Here is a 14,716-nt window from a genome sequence, read left to right on the forward strand (position 1 = left end):
TGCAGTCAGCTAGGTTTTAATGTTTGTGTGGGGATGTTTTTGCACTGACAGAGGGTGTTTTGAACAACATTCTAAGGAGAAAGGGAATAATTACTGTTTAAATCTCTTTTCCATGTGTCTTTATTGGCTGCTCCTCTGTCTAGATTTACTTTAGCTTTAAATCAGTGAGTTCTCTCTCTTCTGCACTGTCAGGACTCCTGCAGGCATTGTGTAATAGGACTTAAAACCTCAAGTGACTTGAAAAAGGAGGTTATGCTTTGCTGCTGGGAAACAAAGTAGGAAGGGGAATGGTTAAACCCCAAAGAAGATCTCCAGATACTTCTCCTCAGTAGGATTTCTTTGATCATGCTCCATCACACTGGGAGATGCTGCCCTTTTTTAGCCTTCAGAGATCAGTCTTCTGCAACTATATGAGTCACAAAGATTTGTCTTTGCATTTAAAAAATATTATGCAACCCTCCAAATTATGAGAGTTGATAAGAGCCTGTCCTCCAGCCAGCTTCCCTGTCTGGTTCCCTCTGGCATAGAAAGATAGGGAGGGATTCCAGGCTCACCTTCTCTATACCTCCCACCCACCTCTCCCCTGCATCTGCTATTCTTTATTCTCTCAGCTTCGGTGTTCCATTAACAACATGAAGATCACAGGCAGTGACAAAACCATTCTCACAAAGGGTAAAAGGTGACCCAAGTAACCTCTGGCTCTTACTATGTCTCAATTCCAAGTACACTTCAAAAGGTATTAAAATATGGCACACAAATGTTGCATCTGAAGACAGGAGCAGTGTGTTGTTGTCAGAGCAACAGAATAATTTAGGTGGAAAGGTATGGATTAGAACTGTATCCTTCACAGAAATGACTTCATGACTGTCTAGTCCAGTAAATGAGGCCACTTAGGTCTGCAGTGCAGAGGATTTGCAGTAAAATACCTCCATTTGTTGGAATGGTTTTCCTCTGGTTTATATCATTCTGTTCCTAACTCAAATATATACATACATGTGTACACACACACGCATACATGTTAACAGTCATATTGGATTTATGACTGAGTTTTTTGTAGTTTCTGAAATCCCTTTCCTATCTCAAGAACTCATTTTAAGTAAAAACCCTCTAAGTTTTTATCTCTATCTTGTACCTCATGTAATTCAAGGCAATTGTGGTTTACATGTTGCAAGTTTAAGCAGAGGTCTGGATTTTGAGGGAGTACATGAGGAAGTGGAAGATGCTTAGAGGCTGGCACTGATTGAAGATCTGGACAAGTCTGCACCTAGAACATGCCCAGGGATCTTCCACTCTTCCTGGGAGCCTTTCTGGGAACAGCAACCTGTGAAGTTTATGCTTAAAGCTTCCCTCCAAGTCACCCAGTGAGTTTCACAGTGTGAAATACCAAGTTCCTACGGTTAAAAGGCTGGAGAACAAGCTTCCCAAAGGCATTGTCAGCTCTTCTTAGGGGGTGAGATAAGCAGATATTCAGAAGTGCTGCATTCCTGAGGACCAAAGTGGCTGCAGTTCTTCCACACCTTGGAAAATAGGGCCATTTTCAGAAGTGCGAAGCTATGAATTTAAGGCATATAATATTAGGTTCCTCTTGGGAAAAATACTGCTCAGATCTTACCAGCTGTGTGTTACTGCTCTGAAGCAAATTAGATAGAAAAAGTGGTGCTATAACTTTTTTGTTGAGCAGGGAATTGTTGCCGTGTTGTCCCTACCCTCTAAAACACACAGTGCCTTTCTAAGGGACTGTCAGTTTGTACTCAATGACTGGAAAGTACCACAATAAAGAAGAGCTGGGGTGGGCTGTGCTCATCCAATGCAGACCAGCACTTCCAGCTTGACTTCAGGAAAGAAAGATCTGCTTTTTACCTAGTTCCTAAGCAGAAGGTTAGTAGCTGTGAGGAGCAGAGCTTGCTATGGGGCATTTAAATAATATGCACAGATCTTTGTCCAGCATAGCTACAATACAAATCAAGATACAAGGGAGGGGAGGAGGCAGTGTAGCTTTTCTCTGTCCTTAATCTCCTTCTGATCTTTCTGTCTCTTCTCCTGTCTAACCACCTCTGTTATTTTACCTGTTCTCTCATTCCTGTTCCCTCAGCTCCCATGCCACTGTGGCAGTTGTATGACAAATTGGAGCCGTCTCAAAATCTGTGTCATGCTCAGTGGTACCCACTGTCAGTAGTGGGTAGGAGGGATAATAGTTGATGTCTTTATAAGAGCCTCAATTCTCCAGCATTATCTGGAAGTCATTATTCTTTTTATTTCCTGAAGCAAACATGAGACTTTGATGTCTTTTCAGGTAACTGCAGAGCCTCCCTTGGCTTCACAGGGGGCACTTCTGGTGCAAAGTGTCTCTTTGTAAACGCTTCAGGAAAGTGCTGAGAAAGTGGCAAAGTGCCTCCTCAGAGCTCCAAATAACCAAGCCAACCTAGGAAATGATAAACACAGAGCTGTCTTATTTAACCTTCTTACACTTTGGAAGACAGTTTCATGATGGGGTACAGGATCTGGATTTCTGAACCATAGGAGCTGGCTGCGTTACAAACAACTTACTATGAATGTGACTCTTCTTGCCATCATAGACTCATAGAACCGTAGAATGGTTTGGGTTTGAAAGGACCTTAAGATCATCCAGTTCCAACCCCCTGCCATGGGCAGGGACACCTCACACTAGACCAAGATTCCGTCCAACCTGGCCTTGAGCACTGCCAGGGATGGAGCATTCATCACTTCTTTAGGCAACCCGTTCCAGACCACAGACCATTAGCTTGCCTCTTGCCATTGGACAATGAATGCTGCTGACCTTAGCTGAGACTTTTTGATAGCGTTACAGTGAAAATGATGCTTATCTAACAGAAGAAAACATAAAACTCACCTTGACCAGCCAGTTTGGATAGAAGTTTAGCAAAATACATTCCTGCCTCCTGATGCTAACATGCAAATGACACTGCTTGATGCAACTATCCAGAAGCAGAAATGGAATCTGCTTCTGCACGCAAGGCGTCAGGACTGGGAAAACTAGCTTTCCAGGGAGAAAATGAAGAGTGTATTTGACAGCCAAAGACATCCTGAACAGAAACGCTTGCAGGTTTTAAGAGCTGTGTGTCCTAGTTCAAATTCAGCCAGTGAACGCTCTGCTGGGGTGTCAAAGGAAGGGAGCCAGCTGAAGGTTGTCATTGCAGGTAATTAGGAGCAGTTGCATGTGGGCTGTGCATGGGGAGTATCAAGCCTTTGAAGCCTAAGCAGGGTGTCTGGTTCTGGATAATGTGATGAGCTACATTAAAATCTTACTGGATGTTTTTAAAACCCCTGGGCTCAGTCGACAAAACAGACTTTGGATGTCACTTGTATTGCTCAGTGTGTCAGAAAAGGGAGATGGTTTCCTTCTAAAGGGCAAGGCTGGAGTACAGCTCCCCGGGAAATGTTGTCAGATACCGCGTACAATATCCAGTCTATTCCAGAGATGAAGTCTTCCGTTTGTCAGAAGTTATTTTATTAAGTCCCTAGGATTTAAGTCCTTTCTGATAGTAGTGGAGTAGTAGCAAAACAAAGAATGGGAGAAGGGAGGGAAATTCTCTTAGAAGCAGGAAAATCCACCTTCTCCTCTAACCTGAAGTGACTGATCCTCTTTAAACTGGAACAGCGCTGGCTCAGGGACAGATATATCATGCTTCAGCTGGTGTATCCTTGTGCATGGGCAGCGTGGAAGTGAAAAGACATCCTGTACCTTCCAATTCCTACATTCCAGAAAAAAAACTTAAACGCTGTGTGTTTCTCATTTCTAACTTGCAAGACAAAGTTGGATGACTTGAAAATGCTACTTCAAAATGACCCAGAGTGAGACAATACCAGGACCTTCCCTCCTTTCTGAGGGTTTAGCTTACTGCTGGAAGGACAGAGTGCTCATCAAAGCACCAGGGTCCATTAGCAGTTTTTAAGATCTGCATGTCTCACATCTGAACTGGAACCTCTTAAATCAGTACACAGATTTCTGTTACTTTTGGCTGCCTGATTGCACTGCACTGGTACAGTGACAGAACAGCAGTACCTGGAGCTCATACGGTGGCATGGGCAGTGAGGTTTTAGCTGGTGTGTAAAATGTATTTTGAGCTTGCTGTTTCTGACCTCAGTATTCTACACTGGCACCTATAAATTTGCCTGTTAAAGCTCTTACTTTTATAGAAAATGTTACAAGCGGAACAGCTCCATCATCTCTGCTCCTCTGTAACCTTCCAAAGCCAGGGACCTGAAGGTTTGTAGTTTGCTTTAGCAGAGCAGAATAGTGACAGCACCGCGTTACTTGCACTTGGGAGTTATTTCCAGGGAATGCATGTGCGAGACGATGCCCACGAGATGGCAGCCTATGCAGTGGGAAAACGGGCCCTGCTTCTACCGGCAGCAAAAGAGGATTTCCCTGTGCGTGTGCCACCTTCCCTCTGCAGGCAAAAGTGGCCTCTGCTTTGCTCTGCTCCCCAGCACGCTCTGCAGCAGGTTTCAGTGTTCAGATTATGTCGTACAGATGTGCCAGCTCTCACCTGCACCACAGGATCAGGTGGATGGGGAGCAGTGAGACACACTGACAAGCATGGGAATGCCACAGAGAGACCAGACAAGCTGGGATGTTTTAGAGGTATATCCCAGAAAACACAGAATCTGGAGGGGAATGCAATGAAAGAGGCAGATAGGCAAAAAATATTTCGTGCTGATTAGTGACAAAAGTGCTCTGAGTCAGCAGTGCAGTAAATACACATGGGCACAGGAGGGTGCTGGTCTTTCTCTGTCTCAGCATAAGCAGTAATGTCTCGCCTCTGCTCCTTTGTGCCATCAACTTACAGGTTTCAGAAGGACGTGTTCATTCATCCTGGACATAAACCTGGGTGAGGCTAACAAGTGGCTAATCCCAGATGACTGCATCCTTCTGGGGTACAGTAACATTCACATGAAGGGCAGATTTTGCCTTTAGGTGATGAACAGACACAGCCATCAGTCTGCTGGAGAAGCAGCCAGGTCTGTCAGCCTGCAAACTGGTGTCCTAAGGACTTAATGCTGGTTCAGGTGAAAGTGTGGACAATTTTGTATTGAGTATCATTTGCTTCTCCTTAGCAGTGTGCCAGCTGGTAGTGAGGGCACAGGGGTGGGTAAGGAAGAGGGAGAGAAGTGGCCAAAGGGCACAGAACAAATCAGAGACCAAATGTGACATAGAAGCCTGGTTTCCTTCCTGAAAAGTCTGAGTTGCCCCATGTGCAGGACAAGCTTAATAGCTTCCCCCCACCAAAAAGGGAAAAGCCCAGAGGGTGAAAATACAGGAAGGTTTGCATTTTTTAAACCAGAAGTCAAAAGTCAACTCCATGGTAGAGTTTTGGAGGGTGCAGGAGAAGGAGAGGCTTTCTGCTGCTAAGCCCACTGATGTGGTGTGAGCCCCGCAGAGAATGATTCAAGAGACAACAGCTACTCCTCACCCACCTCACCTGGTCCCAAACCTCACTTACATTATACAGAAGGAACTGATCAATAGGTCTGGTTTCCTCCTGGAATGTAAAAGTCCACAGAAAAGAAGGTTTGTCCTCTCTGATGCCGTTCAGTCTCCAGCTGTGAGAAGTGCTGTCAAGCACTGGTGTCTCTGAGCAGCTGCACGGGGTTACCATCTTGGCCTTTGGGTAAGTGAGAGCACCTAAAGCCAGTTTCTGGGCTCAGAGGGGGTGTACACCATTGGCAGGACCAGGTTTTGGTAGATAACAGGATGCAAATGTTATTCTTCAGGGCACTTTCTCTTTTCCCTATAGCCCTACTTATATGGGAAAGTACAGGACCCATTTTCCAGAAGCTGTGTTTAACCATACACCTCAGCTGAGCAGTTTCCCTGGGTCAGGATCTTTGCTTCCTCTAATGGCTGCATCACTGGTAAGGAATTGTAACTGCACTATTACAGAGATATGGGGGCTCATTTTTCCAGCCTCGGCAGTGCATAGGATATCATTTGGACTGTCACCCTCCAAGGCATAATGTACTGAAATGTCATTCTGCTCCTGGGTGAAGCTTGGATTCTTCCCAACTTGTTCTCTCCTTTGGCCAGCAGCATCTGTGCATCTTGACCTCATCTCTTAGCATGCGGATGCCCAAAGGTGTAAAAGAAAGCGCTCATTAATGCTGGGGAAGTGAAAACAGATGGATTTTAAATTCTAAGGGGCTGGGGTTTGCTTAGCTCCTTCTGATTTGTTCTTGCCATCATGAAAGTGCACACCTTTTGAATGGGAGATGCTCTGGGATGTTCAAGGCCTACCGATAGGACTCCAGCTGCTCAGAGTCGTGCTAAACTGGGTCATTTTTAGTACTCCTCAGAGGAGGCTCAGAGCTTAACTTTAAACACTTGGATTTGGAAGTTTGGATTTAAGGTTTTAATGATAAACTCTGCATGTGGATTTTGGCCATTGGCTACCTCTGGTGTTTGTTCTTCTTACTTTTGGCAGATTTCCAGGTGAACAGGGAGCAGGAATTTGACTCAAATTCAGACAACGTGTCACAGAGCAGCTCAGCGATGATGTTTCTACCGCTGAGACCTTTCTGGCAGTGCACAGGGATGTCCACACAGCCCTGTTTCAGAGCAGTGAGAATCAAAGCCCAGTCAGCAATGAGGGTGTTTCGAAGCAGAGCTCTTATCATCTGTGTTGCTAAAGAATATCTGAAAGCTGTATGTCGCATAGAGGCTGTTAAATAATGAATGCCATATTCATTATTGCATATCTAAGTGTTGACATACAAAAGGTGTCTTCTAAGCAGCAGTTTCTCTGCCTGGCAGCAGCAGAGGGACACAGTTTACCTAAATTTGCTTTTTTACTTTAAGTCAATAATAGCTTTTTCTTGTCTTTCATTAAACAGCTTCTGATAAGACTTTCTTTTCCTAAGGGAAATAGGAAGGATTTGAACATTTCTGAATAAGAAAACCTACCATGAACTGTAATTGTGTGTTCCACTTTCCAAAGCATTTCCCCTCCTGAACTGTCATTTGACATCTAAAGGAAAGGGGCTGGCAAAACCTGATTTAAACCAGGCTCAGGTCAGGGCAGCACAGCCTCAAACCAACATTCCTCCCTAGTCCTGCAGGGGTTTTATCCTAGACATAAAAGAAATCTAAAGCAATTATTTACCCTCTTGTGCCTGTACTACAAGAGAAGAGCAGAGACTTGGAAGAGGTGGACAGAGACCCAAATGCATCTTCTTGAACTGGCTTTGAGCAGCCGTCCCCTGACTAAAAACAGCGGGGAGCAGCTTTAAGTTACACCACAGTCTTGTCAGTACAGACATGGGCAAAGCGGTGCCACTCTGTGCTCAACCTGCTCTCCCTGTTCTCTCCTAACAAGCCTTTATCTCACTTGCTCTGTTGTGTGATTCTAATGAAAGTGGTTCTGGCTCTTCTGGAGACTGCCTGTGCCTCACCAGGCAATTCACAAGGCAGAGCTGAAGAATATTCGATGGTGTCCCTAAGTAGACTGGATTTTATAGAGGAACACAGAGGAATTAAGCACCAGCATAGAAGTGTCTCTGCTTAAATAAAAATACAGGTAAATTTAAACGTGCTAACTTTTGGAAGTCAAAAGGCATTCATAGAATAGAATCATAGAATAGTTACGAGTTGGAAAGGGCCTTAAGATCATCTAGTTCCAACCCTCTTTATGGGCAGGGATGCCTCACGCTAGACCATGTCGCCCAAGGCTCTTTCTAATCTGGCCTTGAACACTACCAGGGATGGAGCATTTACCACTTCTTTGGTATTCTTAATATTCATGAAGTGATTCCTGTGTCATGCACTTTGGTGCACAGGGAGCCAAAGAGGGAAAAAAATGTATTAATATTGCACAACAGGGGTTGGGGTTTCAGATTGGCTGGTCTCAATTCCAATTTCAGTTTGTTGTTCCATCAAATCATGTGTTAGCAATAAGATTTATACCAGATCCTTGGAGTCTCTTATTGCCAACTCCTTTGTTCTTTTTTTTTTGAAGAGGTGAATTTATATATACAAATATAGCCATTTGTAAGCAACCAATATATTCAATATGATTTTCCTCTGTTGTACATTTATGCTCGAAATCCAGCAATGAGAAACTCTGAAATGCTACACTCCTTAGAATGCTGTCTCCATTTGATTTCCGCCTAGCCTGAATTTTCATAACAGTTACATTTGGGTTTCAGTTATACTGGTTGATGAATATTAAACAAGGTCTACATACACTTCTTGGGCTTGCTTTTACAGGCTGTGCTTGTACAGAGAGATGTTTTCCAGTGGTGCCCTTCTTGGTGCCCTCTATTCCATTCTTTTATTGTTCCCAAGTTGTTCTAAGAGGCAAGTGATAGTGTAAGACAGGAGGAGAATGATCACATTTTGCAGGGAAATTAGAGTACAAAATCAGTAGTTAGATGCTCCTTGGGACTGCATAAAACTTCTTTGAAGAATAATTAGCTTGCAAGAGAGCTCTGTTAGCTGGAATTCCTTTTCAATTCTGTGTGCAGAAGATAAATGTAGTCTGGGAGAAGCGGTGTCCTTTGAGGTCTCCTTGCTGATCTGGGGGAATAATGTTTGTGGAAAGAATGAAGGAATTAGCTAGAAAAGAAGTGGAAGGAAGCCTGGCTGGCCACAGCTATCCTGGGTTCAAAGCAAGCAACAAGCAGTGACACAACCAGAGAAAACCTAGCAGAGAGAATCAGATGGGTGGTGGGTGCTGGAGCTCAGCACCTGATCATCCAGGTGACTCTGTTCAGATAGCAATTGGGACTTGCAGTCCCGTGGAATAGCAGTAAGTGACCATCAGTGTGGAGAATCAAGCCCACAGGCAGCTCAACATGTGTAAATGGTGTACCTGATAAATCAGCATCACTCAGACCTAAGGTTGTGTTTAAGTTAAATGCTTGATGTGGAGATCAAGAAACGTTCCCTGGAGTTTGAGGAGAGGATGGAGAATAACAGAGGATTCCTGTTGGGCCCCATCACTGTGTGCTGACTCCATTGTATATTTGATCAGTTTCAATGTGCTGCTTCCTTCTAAGATATTGCTCCAGGTAATCCTAAAGTTGGGAGATGGAGTGTGGGGTTTAATGGTGGTGTTGGTGTGAACTGATCTGGGCAGACTTGAGCGAGGAGGGAGATGAGTCTTGCTCTCCAGAGCTGTCAGTACTCTGTGTTTCAGACACATAAAAATACACCTGAGATGCACAGAAAGCTGCTATGAGAGGGGTCTGTAGCAGTTCATGACAGAGAAGTGACATCTAATCCATTAGTTCTCTAGATGAAAGGACTTGTAAGGCTGAAAAGCTTGCTAGAAGTATAATGTAACAGGCATTAAGGTACAGGAGATTTGAGAAAGAGCTAACAAAGCTAGGTAATGAAGCAGCACAATAGCAAAAGAAGTCATTATAGTGGAGATGACCACAGGGTAACAGAATGATCCCTGCTCTTCACTCATCAGTGGAGATCAGTGTTTAGTAGTTGTTGGCATTTGCGTTCTTAACATCATCAGCACTGTATAAAAACACACCTTTGTTCTGCTCATGTTTGATGTCTTGGCTTTTGTTGGTTTGTTGCTTTTTTGGTGTTTTTTACTGAACCCATTCTTAGAAGTAGAAAAACATCCAAGGACATGCATAGCATTAAGCATGTGACTCATCCCCTCTACAGCCACAGATGTCTCTCCCTCTTGCAATTAAATACATGCTAAAGTGGTCTGTTGGAGCAGAGCCCAGGAGTCCTGTGTGCAGGTTTGAGCTCATGGGTACAAAAGTGGTGCTAACAAACAGGACTAGAATTATAGACCTGTCAGTTCAGCTTCAGTTCCTGGAAAAACACTGGAACAAATAACCAGACCAACTATTTGTGAGCACCCAGAAGAGCAAGAGGGGATGAGCAACAGGTAGTGTGGAGCTTTTTGGGATGCAAGAGACACAAACCAATCTAATTTCCCACTCCACTAGGATAACCCATTGAGACTGGTTTGTGTTTTGGAGCAGTTTCGCATGCATCCTTATGAGGATGGCATGGATGAAAATACCTGGGTGCAAAACTGGTTGGAACACTGATAGAAGGAAGCTTTTGAGGGAGGTTCTGAGGGGGCTGTTTTGTGTGCATGTCTCTTGTTTCCATATATGATCTGATGGAAGAACGAGTATACAGTTCAGAATTGCAGCTGACACTATACTGGCAAAGGCTGTGAGCACAGTGGGCAGGATTAGAATTCAGTATGATCTTTGCAGGCTGGGGATGCAGTAAAAACCCTAACCCAGCTTGCCATTCAGCTGAGATAGAGCATCATCCCTGTGCTGAAGATGGATTGATCTATTGCAATAAATGTAATATAGGTTATTATATAGTTATAACAGGTTGGGGAACAACAACTACATGTGTAGTTGATCCATCAATAAGAATGAAAGATTTGGATGGCTCACAAGCTGATGGTGAATAAGCAAGGCCATGCTGTTGGAGAAAAAGCACATCAAATGTATAAGCAGGACTGTTGCCACTATGGCAAGTGCCATAATCCTTGCAGTCAGCTCTGTGCTTATAAACAGGAGCACAGTGTTTGCTTTTGGCAGGTATGGTTCAGGACAAGTGTGCTGGTTTAAGCCCAGCAGCTAAGTACCACACAGCTACTTGCTCACTGCCCCACTCCCAGTGGGATGGGGAGGAGGAGTGGGGAAAAAGAAAAGGTAAAAAAGGCATGGGTTGAGATAAGAGCAGTTTAATAACTGAAATAAGGTAAAATATAATAATGATAGGAAATAAAAACAGGAAGAATAAATCCTGGCCACCAAAAACTCCCTTGATGCACAATACAATTGTTCACCACCCACTGACTGATGCCCAGCCCAGCCCCGAACAGTGATTGGCACCTCTTGGCCAACTTACCCCAGTTTCTATACTGGGCATGATGTGCTGTGGCATGGAATATCCCTTTGGCTAGTTTGGGTTAGGTGTCCTGGTCTCCTGTATCTGCTCCCTCCGAGCTTCTTGTCCTCCTCCTCACTGGCAGAGCATGAGACTGAAAAGTCTTTGATCAGGGTAAGTGCTAGTGAGCAGCAACTAAACCATCGGTGTGTTATCAGCATTGTTCTCAGACTAAAGCCAAAACACAGCACTGCATCAGCTACTAGGAAGAAAATGAACTCTATCCCAGCCAAAACCAAGACACAGAGCTGGAGAATGGTTGAGTATGAAAAGGAAAGCAGTAAGACTGATCAAAAAACTGAGTCTACCAGGGACAATTGAGGGGGGGGGTTTGTCCTCAGGAGAGGGAGACTAAATCTCTTCCAAAACGTTGTCAGCTTCTGCAAAACAAGAAGAGAATGCTTTGGTCTTCCTGACCCTTGCAGTTAGGACAAGAAGCTATGGGCTAAACTGCTTTGAGGGGAAATCAGGGTGCTTTATTTTCAGGAATTAATCTGAGGCTAAGGGAATGTGAAGGACTGGAACAGATTCCCTCAGAGAGGTGAGTCTGACACTCTGAGAACAAGCTAGACCTCTCTGTGTTAGGAATGACCTATGCAAGGTCTCCTTTACACATGTGGATGGACTAAATGACCTCTGGAAATCCCTTCTAGACCTCTGGTTCTGCTAGGGTTAATTTACACTTCTCTACCAGCATAAATCAGGTGAATTCAACTAAGTCATTGCCAATAACTTTGTGTTGATGGTAAGGGAATCTTGTCTTCTAGGCAGTACAGCTGTAGATATCCAGGGGTTTTCCACTTTTGGACTGAGAAGTATTGAATGTGTAAGCACATGGAGGAACAGGGTAGGTGAGTGCACAAAGCAATGAGTAAATCACAAGATCTAACTTAAAACTCGCTCATCAATCAGTGGGTTAACTAAGAGTTGGGGATTTCATCCCATTTTGCCTTAGCCTTACATGTTGGTGTTTTCAATGGCTGATAGAGAGCAGTAATGCAGAGCAGGCTTCTTACAGCTCCCCAAACAGCAGATGACACCTTATATACTGCAGACAAGTTGACGATACTGATATTTTCAGCCACCAAATGCTATTAGTTTTGCCAGCATTTGGGCTCTTCATTTCATCCACACCTCTTCATAGAGTCTGCTTAATGTTTTGCATCTTTATTTTGTATTTTTTTCCCTGTAGCTAATTTCTGGACCCTCAGTCTCCCTTTTTATTCTTAATCAAAGGTAATTTCTTCCTTAGAGCTGTCTGCACATAACATCTCCATTATATGTGCAAGTAGGATCCCAGTACGTGATGTTTCACTTCACGTGTGACACTGTAATCATTGTGATGGTGTTTTCTTTGAAAGCTCCATTCCTGTTACTTGAAGAGAATTCCCAATTTCTGCATCTAGATACTTGTTGATTTTTAAGGAAAGACATGTTAAAACCTACCAGGACATTTTAAGTTGGCTACTTCTTGCTTCATTTATTTATCCATCACAGAGCTCTTATTAGGCTTTCAACTAAGAAAATGCATTCTTGCATCCAAATAGAGGAATACTACAACCATGAAGGAGCAAAGACTTTTGCTCAGCTTTTGAGTTCTCTTTGTGGACAAATCCCCAAGAAAGGAGTTCCATGGAATTCTCCTGATTAGGAGAACTGACTAATTGGTGGAATAACCCACGTCTGATTGGCTTCACCTCAGTTTCCTAAATCCAGACTCTTGAAAAGGTTTAGGTTTGCATGTAAGCCTTGATGGAGATGTCCAAGTTCAAATATTGTGAGGCGATGGGTCAGCAGAGTTACCCAAAGCTTGTCTGGCACATGAATGGCTCCCAGAATGATGGATTAGGACTCCAGACCCCTCAGCTTTCTCTTTTCCCTGTGTGACACTGTAACGCTTCCATCGCTTTAGCTGTGCTGTCTGTACAGGGGGGCAGGTTCTTGCATCCATTGGAAAAGGGGCCAAAGGGGTTGAAGCCCTCTACTACTACCGCAGAGGTTCAGCATAGCAGTGGGTCTGAGGTTTGTTGCTCTGGTGTGACTGTAGGCAAGATAGAACTGTTCTTATTCTAGTCAGAAGCATGCAACTATTCCTGTAGTGCTGAGTCATCACTATTTGTGTCTGTTTGCATATGTTTGCGTGGTGACAATCTGGAAGCTCCAAAGGGAGATGGTATTTCAGGCTTTGCCTTGGGCATGAGCTGACCTGTGACACTGTGCAGTGCAAAGTGCATCCAAGTGACACAAGGGAAAGTTGTGGCTTGTTTCTTATTTAAATGAATTTATTTTTTAATTATATTTAATTATATTTTTAATTTTTATTTTATTTTATTTTTAATTATATTTTAAATATCATTTAAATGAATTTAATGAATCTAAATGATATTTTAAAAGTCTCAGAAAACCCTCCCACCCAAAAGACATGTTTCTTGCAGTTGTACTTGTCCATTCTGATACAACAGCACTGCCCATGATTGGGTTTTGCTATTTTCTTTTGTCCCTAGGAAATGTCAAAATAAATTAGACTTATAGCAAGCTAATCTTGTGACTATGTGTTTCAGAGTTCCTGTGTTCTGGAGTGTGGTATCTGTGCTCCTTGGATGCTGCCAGTGGCATTGGCTGTTCCAGCGATGTCTGCTCTCAGAGTGGCAGCTATAAATGGTACAATTTGCCCTGTGTGAGGCCATGGGGACATGCTTCTGTGGGGGGAAATGCCCCCCCCCCCCCCCCCCCCCAAGCTCTGCAATGGTGAGCAATGTTCTGCAGGGAAATTTGCATTTAGTAGATCCCCCCACCCCTTGCAGTTGTCAGTTTGGAGATTCTCTCAGCTTATTGCAAAGCCAGTTACAAGCTTTTTAAATTAGCTTTATACTCATACATCAATAGGATGTTTTACATGCTTTTAACACTATAGAGTAATGAAAACAAAACTTAAGGCAAGCTTTCTCTTTCTCTGCCTAAATTAAAGCTAAAGAATAAGGGTGTAAGAAAAAGCCTGTGGCTCCTTAGAACATATGCTGCATCCTGTGGTATGATACTAGTAATATATCATAAATGTCATGGTATGAAATAGCAACTACAACTGCAAAGTCAGTGCAGCACCCCCAGCCTCACCACAGTGACCTCTGGGACTGGTGCTGTCCACCCTGCCACCAGTTGTGCCTTCTCCCTTCCTATATCCCTCCTTTCATACCTTTTATGGTCTTCAGTATCTAGTGGATGAACTGTCAAACCAGTGGCTTCTACTACATCATCCCTTCAAGGAAAGACTGTGTGAGAAGTGCAGGATCCAACTGTGTGTGATCTGCAAAGCTTTAGAGGCGCTGGGCTGTCTCCAGTGCATGTGACAAGCGTGTGTGCCTCCACTTGCGAGTGGTGGAAGTGGTGCCTTAGAGCATGGCACTTATGCAATTGACTTGCTCATATCCTGAGACCCCTATCATGGGTTGTGACCCCATCATCTCTGTGTGTCTGTAGTGTCAGCGCAAAGAGGACACATACCGTAGCGTGTGGCTGAGGAAGTCACTTGTGCATGGCTGGGATTTTAAGTGTAGAAAATCCAAATCCTGGCTTTTTTTTTTTTCTGCAGAAGTAAGCAGGGAGTAGAGATGCAGATGATGCTAACCATGGCTTATGAGTGTTAAGCTAAATATAAAGCAACCTGATCATGGCAAGGACATAAGAGGGTTCAGTAAATGTTTGTATTGATTAAACTATTAACAAGAATAGCAAATCCCATTACACTCATCATTATTATATTGCTCTCCTGCCCCCTCCTCCCACTTTCTCCTC

The 14,716-nt window shown here is 43.7% G+C and overlaps 1 protein-coding gene across 2 annotated transcripts in view; it reads left to right on the forward strand.

Moving 5' to 3' along the window:
* The window catches only part of PAK5 (p21 (RAC1) activated kinase 5), a 172,404-nt gene that overhangs the window by 21,406 nt on the left and 136,282 nt on the right, over positions 1 to 14,716 (forward strand). The window lies entirely within an intron of this gene.

The sequence above is a fragment of the Pezoporus wallicus genome, unplaced genomic scaffold (genome assembly GCF_028554395.1).
Source record: "Pezoporus wallicus isolate ANWC-B61680 ecotype Strahan unplaced genomic scaffold, APGP_CSIRO_Pwel_v1 contig_4191, whole genome shotgun sequence".
Taxonomy (NCBI): Eukaryota; Metazoa; Chordata; class Aves; order Psittaciformes; family Psittacidae; genus Pezoporus; species Pezoporus wallicus.